We start from the raw sequence: 11,996 nt of genomic DNA on the forward strand, positions 1-11,996 counted from the left end.
TCTGTTACCATTTTTGTTTTCTCCCACTGTAAGATTGCCTCTATCTTCTTGGGATTGACATAAATTCCAGCTCCAGACACAACATGTCCCAAGAAAACTACTTCCTTCAACTAGAACTCACATTTAGAAAATTTGGCATAAAGTTGTCTCTCGCACAAGGTTCGCAGCACAATGCGTAAATGAGTAGCATGTTCATCATCATCCTTCGAATACACTAGGATATCATCTATGAATACTATCACAAATTTATCCAAGTACGAGTGGAACACCCTGTCCATGAGGTCTATAAAAACTGTTGAGGCATTAGTCAGACCAAAAGGCATAACCAAAAACTCATAATGCCCATAACGAGTCCTGAAAGCAGTCTTGGGTACATCTTGCTCCTTGATCTTTAACTGATGATACCCAGCCCTAAAATCAATCTTAGAAAACACCGTAGCACCTTGTAGTTGATCAAAAAGATCATTAATTCTTGGTGAAGGGTATTTATTCTTGATGATCACTCAGTTCAGCTAACGGTAGTCGATACATAACCGAAGAGTGCCATCGTTCTTCTTTACAAACAAGACTGACGCACCCTAGGGAGAAGTACTAAGGCGAATAAAACCTTTATCTACTAATTCTTACAGTTGGACTTTCAACTCCTTTAATTCTGTCGGAGCCATCCGATACGGAAGAAAGGAAATAGGTGCGGTACCCGAAATTAAATCAATAGAGAATTCCAACTCTCGATCAGGAGGTAGTCCCGGTAATTCATCCGAAAACACATCAGAGAACTCATATACTATTGGGACATCCTCTAACTTAGGTTTCCCCTTTGAGGTATCAATCACATGTGCTAGATAAGTTGGATACCCTTTTTGCACTAGTTTTAAAGCTTTGATAGCTGATATTACATAGGATGGAAATACTCGACGTTCCCCTGCAAATACAACCTCTACTCCCTCAGAATTTTGAAGTACAACTTCCTTCCTAAAGCAATCCACTTTTGCTCGATGTGTAGTCAACCAATCCATACCCAATATCAAATCAAAATCTTGGATTTCTAAGGGAATTAAATCAGCCTTGAATTTTTCCTCACCAACCCTTATTCCACAATCTCTATAACAAGTGTTTCTCTCCTAGAGGGGTATGAACTACAATTTCCTCCTCTAAAGGTAACAGATTCCTATCAAAAAAGGATGCAAATGTCGTGCTTACATAAGATCTATCCAAACCAGAATCAATTAAGATATAAACATCTCTATTAAATAAAAACATGGTACCTATCACTGCACTGGATCGAACCCGTGCCTCTTCCTCTGTCACAGCAAAAACTCTCGTCGGAGCATGAGTCTGTGGTTTAGAGGGTGGACGCGCCAGGGTATTACTCCCCACACCGAATGGTATCGCTACACCCTGTCTCGATTGTGACCCAGAAGAATCTCTCATTTGAATATCTGTGCGAGCTTGGGGAGATGAAGTAGTTACAGTAGCTCGTCCTAACTACAAGCAAGCACTCCGTATGTGGCCCTATTGACCACATTGAAAACACCGCATGGGGTCCCTACACAGCCCAACATGAAATTTCCCACAATTTCTACATCTGTCAAAACTCCCAAAACTCTTTCCAAGAGCACTCGTTATTGATCTACTGAATCTAGGAGACTTCTACTGTTGCTGTTGAGATGAGGGTCGGGTAGATGCTACGGAGGTAGTGGTAGCGCTCCTTGAAGCAAATGAATCTTTCCCCTTTTTCGATGGCTGACAGAAAGATGTATTCAGATTCCTCCTCTTAGCAAACTCAACCTGAATTCTCCTATACTCAGTCCCGAGCTTCTCAGCCCGTAGAGCCATCTGTACAACCTCTTTATACAGCTCCTTACCGATTATTGTCATACGATCTCTGATTTCATTTCGAAGCCCTTCCTCAGAGTAATTATCCTGATCTTGCTCAGTCTTCACCAGATTGGTCACATAAGACATTAGCTCGTTAAAACGAGCCTCATACTCCTCTATTGTCAAACTCCTCTATTTTAGACTCAAGAATTCTCTATTCTTTTCCTTTTGATGAAAATGAGTATAATACTGACCGTCGAACTCTCGTAGAAAATCTAACCAGGTCGGAGGAGTAGTAAAATGAGACTTCACTGAGTTCCACTAACTACGGGCCCTCTTCTCAAGCAATCTAGTGGCCACCATCAATTTCATATCATCCTCTAGTCTCATATCATTAAGTGTCTCCGATTCCTGAATGATCCAGTCCTTAGCTGCGGTTGCATTCAGTCACCCGTAAAAGAAATGCAACTGAGTTGCCTATCCTCTTTAAGTTTCTTAGAAATGGAAACATTAGGTACCTGTGGTGGAATAGGAGGTGGTGGTGGTGGCACTGAAGGAGCAACTGGAGGAACAGCAGGAGGAACTTAACCAGCCTGAGCCTAGCTAGTAATAACAGTGAGGAAAGTTGTTAATGCCTGAACTGCCTCAGGAGACATGGTAGGAATACCAGTAGGTGGTGGAGGAGGTGGAGGATGTGAAGGAGTCTCAATCTGTTCGGCAGTAGGTGCTGCCCGAAAAGTAGACGCAACCGATTCCTCTTATACAAGATCTAGCGACGATGTTGAGAACGGCTTCTTCCATTCCCGACTGATCTAAAGAGAGGTGGGCGTCCACGTCGAGGAGGCATGATGATCTATAAAAAGAAACAGAACGAATTTAGACAACTTTAGGTTCTATATGCAGATACATACATTCAACTCAATCTAACTTAACTTGGGGCCACACTGACATTGTAGTTTTTAAAATAACATTAAAACCAAAAGCTCTTATACCAATCGAAATGTCACGACCCAGTACTTTCTTCGAGCCAGTGACATCCGCCGTGATGTCTCGATAGACATTCGTTACTTGGAATGTCAATCGAAACATCGCAAGGCTCTTGCATCAATTTTACATCTCCCCTGTGAGCAATGGTTACTAAATATCATGTTTTAAGGGAATATAACTGTTTTTAAATCAAAACAAATAAAAAAAAATTTTTGCCACACAGGGGTATTTTGGTCATTTTTACTCGAAAATTTTGAAACCTAGTAAAATACAATATACGATCGAAAATATACATTTCTTATCTAAAAATAATTTTAGTAATCTAAATCATCCATTTAAAATGAAATTATGGCTAATCAAACGAAATAAAAATATTAAATAAAATATTTTATTTTCTTATAAAATAATATTTGTAGGACTCCACGTAAATAATTTTTGAAGCGTAAAAACAAAATAAATTCATACATACAGTGGCACACACAGCCAAGTATACAAAATATTCTACAATGACATGTGGGCCTCGATATAACCGAAAATATGCAAGACTGTAGACTTTCGATTTCTAAGGATGCAGATCCAAAAGCAATCCTCGACAAAATCGGCTGTCTACAGACTGTCCTGAGCCTGAAATGGGTGAAAAGAAAGGGTGAGTTTTTATAAACCCAGTGAGTAAGAAAAATTCATCTATAACATCTAAAACCGAGTAAATGGAGACAGTTAAATCATCCCATCATAATATAATTCATAACATTCAAAACTCATTTCAATTCATATAAAACAATTACATTTCATCAAGAACAATCAGTAAAGCTTATGACTCTCTTAAAAACTTGGCTCGTGCCAAAACTTGTGCTCGGTGACACCTTGGTCTGAGCATCTAACCGAGTCCGCCAAGGTTGTTAAAACGATATATACACATAAAACATGTTTTACGTTTAAAAACGTAGCCATTCCTTGGCGTTGGCTGAGTTTCACCCTCACGTGGTGGTTCGACGTGAAGTGAACTCTAAATATACCTTAGGAGATACCCTCCGCGCCTTTCATACTAAGGTAAAATATAACGGAGTTTACCGTGCCTGTGACAACCCGGAACCTCCCTCGGGTCCATGACAATAGCCGCAACGTCCCGATTTACACTCATTACCCGGAATGCTAATCGGAACCCCGCAAGGCTTACGTATCAGTTTCTTGTCTTTCTTGTGAGCAATCGTTGTTAAATATTCCGTTTTAAACAATTACCAGTCATTTTTGGCTCAAGTAAATAAAAGACAAAATTATTTTAAAAGGATTTATAGACAAATATTACTATTCAAAATATTGATTAAAATATAATATTTTTATATAAAACAATATTTATAGAAACACGTGTAAAAATCTTTTGTAACGTGGAAGTAAAATAAATTCATACATACAATAATTTACAAAGTTATAATGTATAATAATAATTACAATGACAAGTGGCCCATAAATACACCAAGTGTTGGTGATAGTAACCTACTGTCTATGAGATAGAGGGGTCAATTGGAATTGTCTACAAAATCGGGTATCTACAAGCTACCACAGGCCTGTAATATTTGGAAAGGGGGTGGGTGAGATTTTGAGATCCCAATGAGTAAACAGACATTATCATAAATATCTAAAGGCGAGTAAAATGGAGGCAAGTTTAAACAACAAATCACAAACCATTTCATAAGGTTTTCAATTCATTTCTTAAACCATAAAATATTTGTAATTTACCAAAACAGTTGTTAAGGCCTATGACTTTTATTAGAAACAGGGCTCAAGCCAAAAACTAGTCCTCGGGGATACCTTGGCCGAGGCATCTAACCAAGTCCACCAAGGTTGTTAAGATATTTACATGTGAGTTTTGAAAACAAGTCGTTCCTTGGCGTTGGCCGAGTTACACATTCACGTGGGGGTTCGACGTGAAGTGAGCTCTAACATTAGCCCAGGAGTTACCGTCATCGCCTCTACAACCAGAGTAACTATATAACTAGGTTTACCGTGCCCCTCTAATAGGCAATCCACGAAAACCCGTCACTGTAGTAACTAAACCCACCAACTTTAATAAAATTTCGGCAGTATAACGTGGCTTTTATTTATTTACCCAGCCTGCATAGTAAAAGACAGCGTACATAAATTCCCAATGTAATTATAAAATATAGCCACATATACTCATATATCATAAGCCATTCATAGGAAAATATATTTTTTAAGACAATTGGCAGCCTCCCATTTACTCAATTTCATAATCAAAAGTTTCTTATTTCAGATAATCAACACAATATATTTAGTTGTCACATTTATTTCTAAAACATCAAAAGTCCCATTTTAATCTCATTTTCGTTTCATAAAATAAATAAAGAGCATTTAAAAATAAACTCTAGATAATATACAATAATAATAGGTTTACTCACCGTTTGTACAAATTAAATACTTTTTAGGTGCCCCAATCACTGTTCGTCGGGTACGACTTCCTTGCCTTTACCGGAAGGCTGTCTTCCTAGACATATTGCAAAAATTACACAATTCACCACATTGATGCTAAATCACTATATAATTGACTTAAATCCTATACTAGTGCATGGTATGAAATGCAATAGCCTAAAACGGCTTAAACGCAGTATTATCCTATTTTTGGCACTTTATCCGATAAATTGCTAACGCGCTCCATTTTAGCTCTAAATGGTCCCATTTTCTCTCCAACATTTCTAACCATTAAATATCAGCCAATAACCCTTTAAAATCACCAAAATCAGCTCACTTTCCTTCTTAAAAAATTCGGTCAAAAATGGGACATTAACTCGGTAAATTTTTCACTTTGTTTTTCTATCACATTTAACCATTTTTCATCATTTTCTCTTCATTTCACTTAGAATAAAAATCAGTTCATCATCATTGTACATCATTGAATATCTGCCAAGGGTGGGTATTGTGAGAATTTCATGCTTTCTTGCCCAATTTGATTTCTATACACATTTAACTAACTAAAACTACCAATTTAACTAAGAATCAAAACCTAAAAAATTCAAAATCCTCCCCCTTGAAATTCGGTCAGCCCTTGGTATCACTTTTTGATCTCTCTCCTCAAGCATGCTAAATGAAAACAAAGGCATAGGAAAGGTAGAAATCAAGCTAAAGTTGAAAATTCTTACCGTTAGACGCGTAAACGGACGAAAAATGCGAATTCCCCTTTGAATTTTCTAGTTTTGCTTTGGTTTTTCTCTTTTCTTCCTTTCCTCTCTATTTTCTCTCTTCTTTTCTCCTTATGGCCGGCCATGACCTGATGTGGGGTTTAAATGGGTTGATTTTCCTTTAAAACAATATTAAACAATTAAAAAGTGCCTTGTGTCACTTTTTCATTGGCCCGTTTTTTAAATTTCATCCTTTAAACTTCAATTTTTCACCACTTAACATACCATAGTTATTCATACCAAAAATAAGTAAATCCTATGATTTTGACAAGATTTGGGTGGTGAAATTACGATTTTTACCCTGGGGTGACAAAATTACTGTTTTACCCCTATGTTCCGAAAATTATCGGAATTGAAATTTTTCACTTCCTATCATTAAATTATACTCCAAATAGTTAATATTGGTCAAAATTTTCACTCCATGATCAAATTATTATCTTAGGTGGCAAAATGACGATTTTACCCCTAACCATTAAAATTTTCAATTTTTCTCCAAATGAACCCTCGAACTCCAAACAATCATTTTTAGTCATTCCTGGACTGTAAAATATTAAATTTCATCCTACGATTCCTATTTGAACTAGTTCGAGGTTAAATCAACTCAAGTGTATCGTTAGGTACAATACCGGGTTTCGTCTATTCTTAGGAACTTTCCTAGCATAATAACATGCTACTCAGTACATGTATGTCATGACATGTGTTTATAGGGTCGGGTTTTACAGTGCCCCTCTTATAGGTTGGTCCATAAAAACCCGCCCACTGCAGTAAGCTAATCAAATAACCCACCAAATCAATAAACATTTCGACAGCATGACATGGCTAATATGATATTATCTAGCCTGTCAAGGTAAAACAAAAACAGTTCATATAATCCACAAACCACAAATCCAGCCATTCATGCTACCACAATTTCATAAGCCATTAATTTAAATCATGTATATATATATATATATATATATAATACGAATGTATAGCCTCCACTTACTCTATTTCGAAAATCAACATTTAGTTTCAGAATAATTTATAAATCTCATTCATTTAACCAACATTTAAAATGTAAAACATAATGATTTGCAAATTAAGTGCCTTATTCTTTAAAATCTTAAAACAAGTATAAACCACTTTAAATAATTAAGATGAACATCTGATTACTCATAATAGCAGGAGTTTAGAGTACTCCTATTCTTGGTCCTCGGGCACAATATCTTTACCCTTATCAAAGGTCTCACCACCTATACATAATACATGACACGTAATTCAATATATTTGTGCCAAACTGTTATAAAACTATTTCAAGCTCTATATGAATGCATGACATTGAATGAGAATTGTCCGAATAATCACTTAAAGACGGTGTTTTACGTGGGTTCAATTAGGATCGGACCGAATTGGCATTCGACCTAACTCGCACTATGCCTTGTTTAATTAGCAAAACATCCAATTCAACTCCAAATATCTTCATTACACTTCCAGTATTCCAAATACACCAAAATACCTCAATGAGCTTAATTGTGACTTAATTCACCGTAACCGAAATTCATTCCGATTTCGATATCTGATACCATAAATCATCAATTACGAGCTAATTAACATGAAATACAACCAAATCCATCATCAACATGTCACCTAATAAATTCGGCCAAAGAGAGTTTGATGAAGAACATGTGGTTTTCATGCTTGTTTTTCACATCGAGTATCACAAAACAACTAAAAATGCGTATGTAGCATGAAATCTAACAAAACCTGTGATCAAAACTTCTCCCCCTAGGTTCGGCCAGCAATCTTTCCTTCATGAAATCTTGAGTTTCAACTATGAAAAATGAAAAAGAGAGCATGGGAAAGGTAGATCTTAAGCTAAAATTAAAAAATCTTACATTTGATTGTTTAGTTCCTTGAAATTCAACAAATTTCTCTTGGATTTTCTTCTCTAGGGTTTGTCCTTATTTTTTTCTCTTTGTTCTTTCCTTTGGTCGGCCAAGAGAGAAGAGGAGTGTGTGCTGGTTTTTAAAGGGAATTATAAATGGATTAAAATTTACCACTTGTCACCATATAATTGGTCCATGGTTAATAACTTAACAATTAAGCATTTGCTCACCACCATATGTAATTTCTTAATTATTAAAAGTATAAAATTATAATAGGTGAAATTCATGAGCTTGACAAGTGTTATGGTGGTGTAAAATTTCAAAAATTTCAATTACATCCTCATGGGCACGTAAAATGACTATTTTGCCTTTATGCTCGAAATTGAAAATTTTCACTTCTAAAATTCAAATTATGTTCCAACTAGTCAAACTTGGTCAAAAATTTCATCCAACATTCCAATTTTGCCCTCGAGTGGCAAAATGACCATTTTGCCCCTACGTTATGAAAATTCCTAATTTGACTCCAAGTTAATCCTCGAACTCCGAATCATCATATTAAAACATTCTAAGGTTCAATAACTCTCAAATACATCCTAAAATCTTTATTTGACCTAGTTCGAGGCTTTAATCAACTTAATTGTACCACTAGGTACAATACCGACTTTTAACGATTTTTCGATACATTCACTTATGCAAACATTCTATCAAGCACATGAATGACATGACAAGTATATAATAGAGTAGGGCTTGACACAATCAATCAATCATAAGTTAATCATACGAATTCAATAGATGAAATCTAAATTCCATAATTGCAATTATTATTAGTTAAAGTTTAAATGATTGATAGTCTTTAATTTAGATTTTGATTAGCTAACCTTATTTAAATTAAGTTGAACCTTTTAAATGATATGGAAAATCCTAATATTGGTACTTGATACAACCTCTTTATGGGAACGATACTCTACTCACTCTATGTTTTTTGTTCACGATCTGTGCAATCGCATGATTAGCATAACAAGTTTTTGGTGCCGTTGCCAAAAGGTGAAAGTGTCAATATAAATACCCAAAGTTTTCTTTATTAATTCAAATTTTTTTGTCTTGTTATTTAATTTAATTTATTTTGTGTTTGTTTTATTTTGTATGGGCTTTCTTGGTGTATCAAACATAGCCAAAGCTTGGAATTGACAAAATTGGATTATGAGATTGAACATACGTGTTGTATATTAAAAAGAGAAAGAAAGTTAGAGTTAGAAAGAGAACAAACAAAAATGGTTGAAAATAATGCTAATAATGCTAGGGCATTGTGTGATTATGCTATGCCTAACATTCATGGAGCTAAAAAAAGCATTGTTAGACCAACCATTAATGTAAACAACTTCAAGATCAAACCTAGTCTCATTCAAATGGTTCAGCATGGTCAATTTAAGGAAGGGGTTATGGAAGATCCTAATGCCCACTTAGCCAACTTCTTGGAGATATGCGATACTGTTAATATGAATGGAGTTACAGAGGATGGCATTCAATTAAGGTTATTTCCTTTTTCTTTGAGAGATAAGGCTAGGGTATGGTTAAATTCTATGCCCTTAATTTTTTTACCGCTTTGAATGCACTTTCACAAGCCTTTTCAGCTAAGTATTTTCCACCATTGCTAAACTTTGGAATGATATTACTAACTTTGTTCAATTTGATGGTGAGTCTTTCTATGAAACTTGGGAAAGATATAAAGATTTACAGAGAAGGTGTCCACACCATGGGCTTCCTAATTGGTTGATTGTACAAACCTTTTATAATGGCTTGTCACATTCAATTAGGATTACTATAGATGCAGCTGCTGAGGTGACATTATGGGAAAATCTACTAAGGATGCATATGCTTTATTAGACGAGATGGCCTCTAACAATTATCAATGTTGGAAATTTGAAAATATGGTGCCTTAGAGAGCAAGTATATTCTCATGATTATATTCCATTGATTTTATTTATAATAAAAGTACATTTTGATAATAAGACAAAAATTTTGTTTTAGGTGAGCATTTATTATCTAGTTATAAAGGTATCATGATTCTGTTAAGATATTAAAATACATTTTATGAAGAGTTATACACAAAAGACATGTATTTTAATTGAATCTAAAAATTGTTCACAGTCATAATAAAGCTAGTCACTTTTTTGTATGTTAAGGCTAGAGTGTCTAGATTTCTTTGAATGAAAAGAATGTGATTCACTTAAAGGGAATGATGAGTCTCAAATCATTGAAATGGTTGACTTCTAGTAATGACACTATAACATGAACTAGAATCATGTGAGAATCAAATTTAAGTATTAACGGTTACTTAAATCTTGATCTCACACTTATGTATTTGCTTATGGTAGAACCGAAATCCTAATAGATAGTAGACTCGTGTTTTATCTCCTGGTAATCTTTGATATACCATGGGCATGATCATTTTAATACATTGATCTAGACTTTGTATGTTGGGCTTATAATTGAGGTGAGCATTTGGGAACATTTAACACCTCGTACCCTCATATAAAAGTCAATATGACCCTATTGACAAGACAAAGGGTCAATTGATGCTAACATAAGTGCCAAAGAGAGGTGACGGGTGAAAAGAATATTTTGAAATAAAATATTTTATGCACGAGAAAATAATAATAAAATAATATTATTTTATTTATTATTGAAATTAGTCATGAAGGAGGACTATATAGCTAATCTAAGTGGGGGAGAAGAAGTAAGAAAAAATTAAAAAAAAATGCATTAGTGGGGCCCGCATGCCTGATGGGTTTGGCTATGGATGGCATGCTCAAAATACGCAGCGGAAAGAAAATTAAAAACTGCATAACTGCACAACAAAACATGACTACACCCATGGATCACCTTGGTGATGTTTAACACATAAAAGCACAAAATAAATTATTGTTTAGAAAGTTACCTTGCCATGTAATTTCGTAATCACAATGGCACTTTCAGAAGCAATCCCGCAAACACCACAAGGAGCAAAAACCCTAGCCAATCAAGTGCTTGGCCTCAAATGGTAGTACACACGATTGCACTTGAACTTTCAACAAAGGAGGAAGTTTTTTAACTATACTTTGTGCTAGCAAAGAGGACAACAATTGTCCTTTTCTTCTTTTTCACAATCTTAGCCGAACCTTTCTCGAAAATTGCTTCATAAGCAATTTTCTCTTTCACACAAAGGGAGTGGTGGCAAAGAAAGAAAACATTATTCTTTTTCTGACAAAAACCATGTTTTCTTCAATTGTGAAAAACTCTCATATGGAAAATAGTTAAAAGGTGACTTATATAGTTAGGTTAAAATAACTTCAATTTTGCAATTAAGCCCTCAATATTATAACACATTATAATATTGGGCCCATTACTTAATTAAACTCTCTTAATTAAGTCCTTGGAAATTAAAATCAAAATTAATTTCCTTTATATTTTGCAATCAAGGACTTATAATTATAACTATTTATAAATATGCCAAAAACTTAATTAAACTCTTTTAATTAAGTTTATAGAAGTTAATTACCTAGCATGTGATTTAAGTCGAACTTAAATCGTCACTCTCTCAATTTAATTCAAATGCAATCATTGTGTGTGATCTATTAGGTTCCCAACATGTTGGCAATGGAATTGATTAATGACTTAATTGATTAATCTAAATTTCAATCAATTAATTTATAATCAATTCCATAGACCAAGATTGGCATCTAGCAATGCATCATGGCCACCAAATTGTTAGGAGAGTCAAAAGGTTCTTTGACAACCTTTCAGTGTGCAGTCTATCAGTGTAATTCATTCCCTCATCATATATCCTAGAGATGATAAGATCTTGGTAAAGTGTCTACTCTTTTTGATCTCCATATTTGTTCCTACAATTATAGCATTAGCTTTATAGAGAGTTATGAAACCTTTTTCATAATCTCCATGTCGCCTTGGCCAAGGACTTCAATAAGCTAATGTTAGCCAAGAACTAATAGGATATGTCTTCTAAAACACTTGAAGTGATGATTCCTATCTTGACCACTCATTTGTCTTCACATGCTTCATACTATACCCAAAAGCATTCTATTTTGGCATCCTTGGTTAGGCACCCGTAAGGATGAAATCAAAGCATAGCACT

The 11,996-nt window shown here is 35.0% G+C and overlaps 1 non-coding gene across 1 annotated transcript; it reads right to left on the reverse strand.

Annotated features, from left to right (window-relative positions):
- Window positions 1-9,517: 9,517 nt before the first annotated feature.
- LOC148762423 (small nucleolar RNA R71) lies at window positions 9,518-9,624 on the reverse strand. The gene has a single exon (XR_016026802.1). It is a non-coding gene; the product is annotated as a small nucleolar RNA R71 (small nucleolar RNA).
- Window positions 9,625-11,996: the final 2,372 nt, after the last annotated feature.

Source organism: Theobroma cacao, chromosome 5, assembly GCF_053813885.1.
Source record: "Theobroma cacao isolate CCN51 chromosome 5, ASM5381388v1, whole genome shotgun sequence".
Classification (NCBI taxonomy): Eukaryota; Viridiplantae; Streptophyta; class Magnoliopsida; order Malvales; family Malvaceae; genus Theobroma; species Theobroma cacao.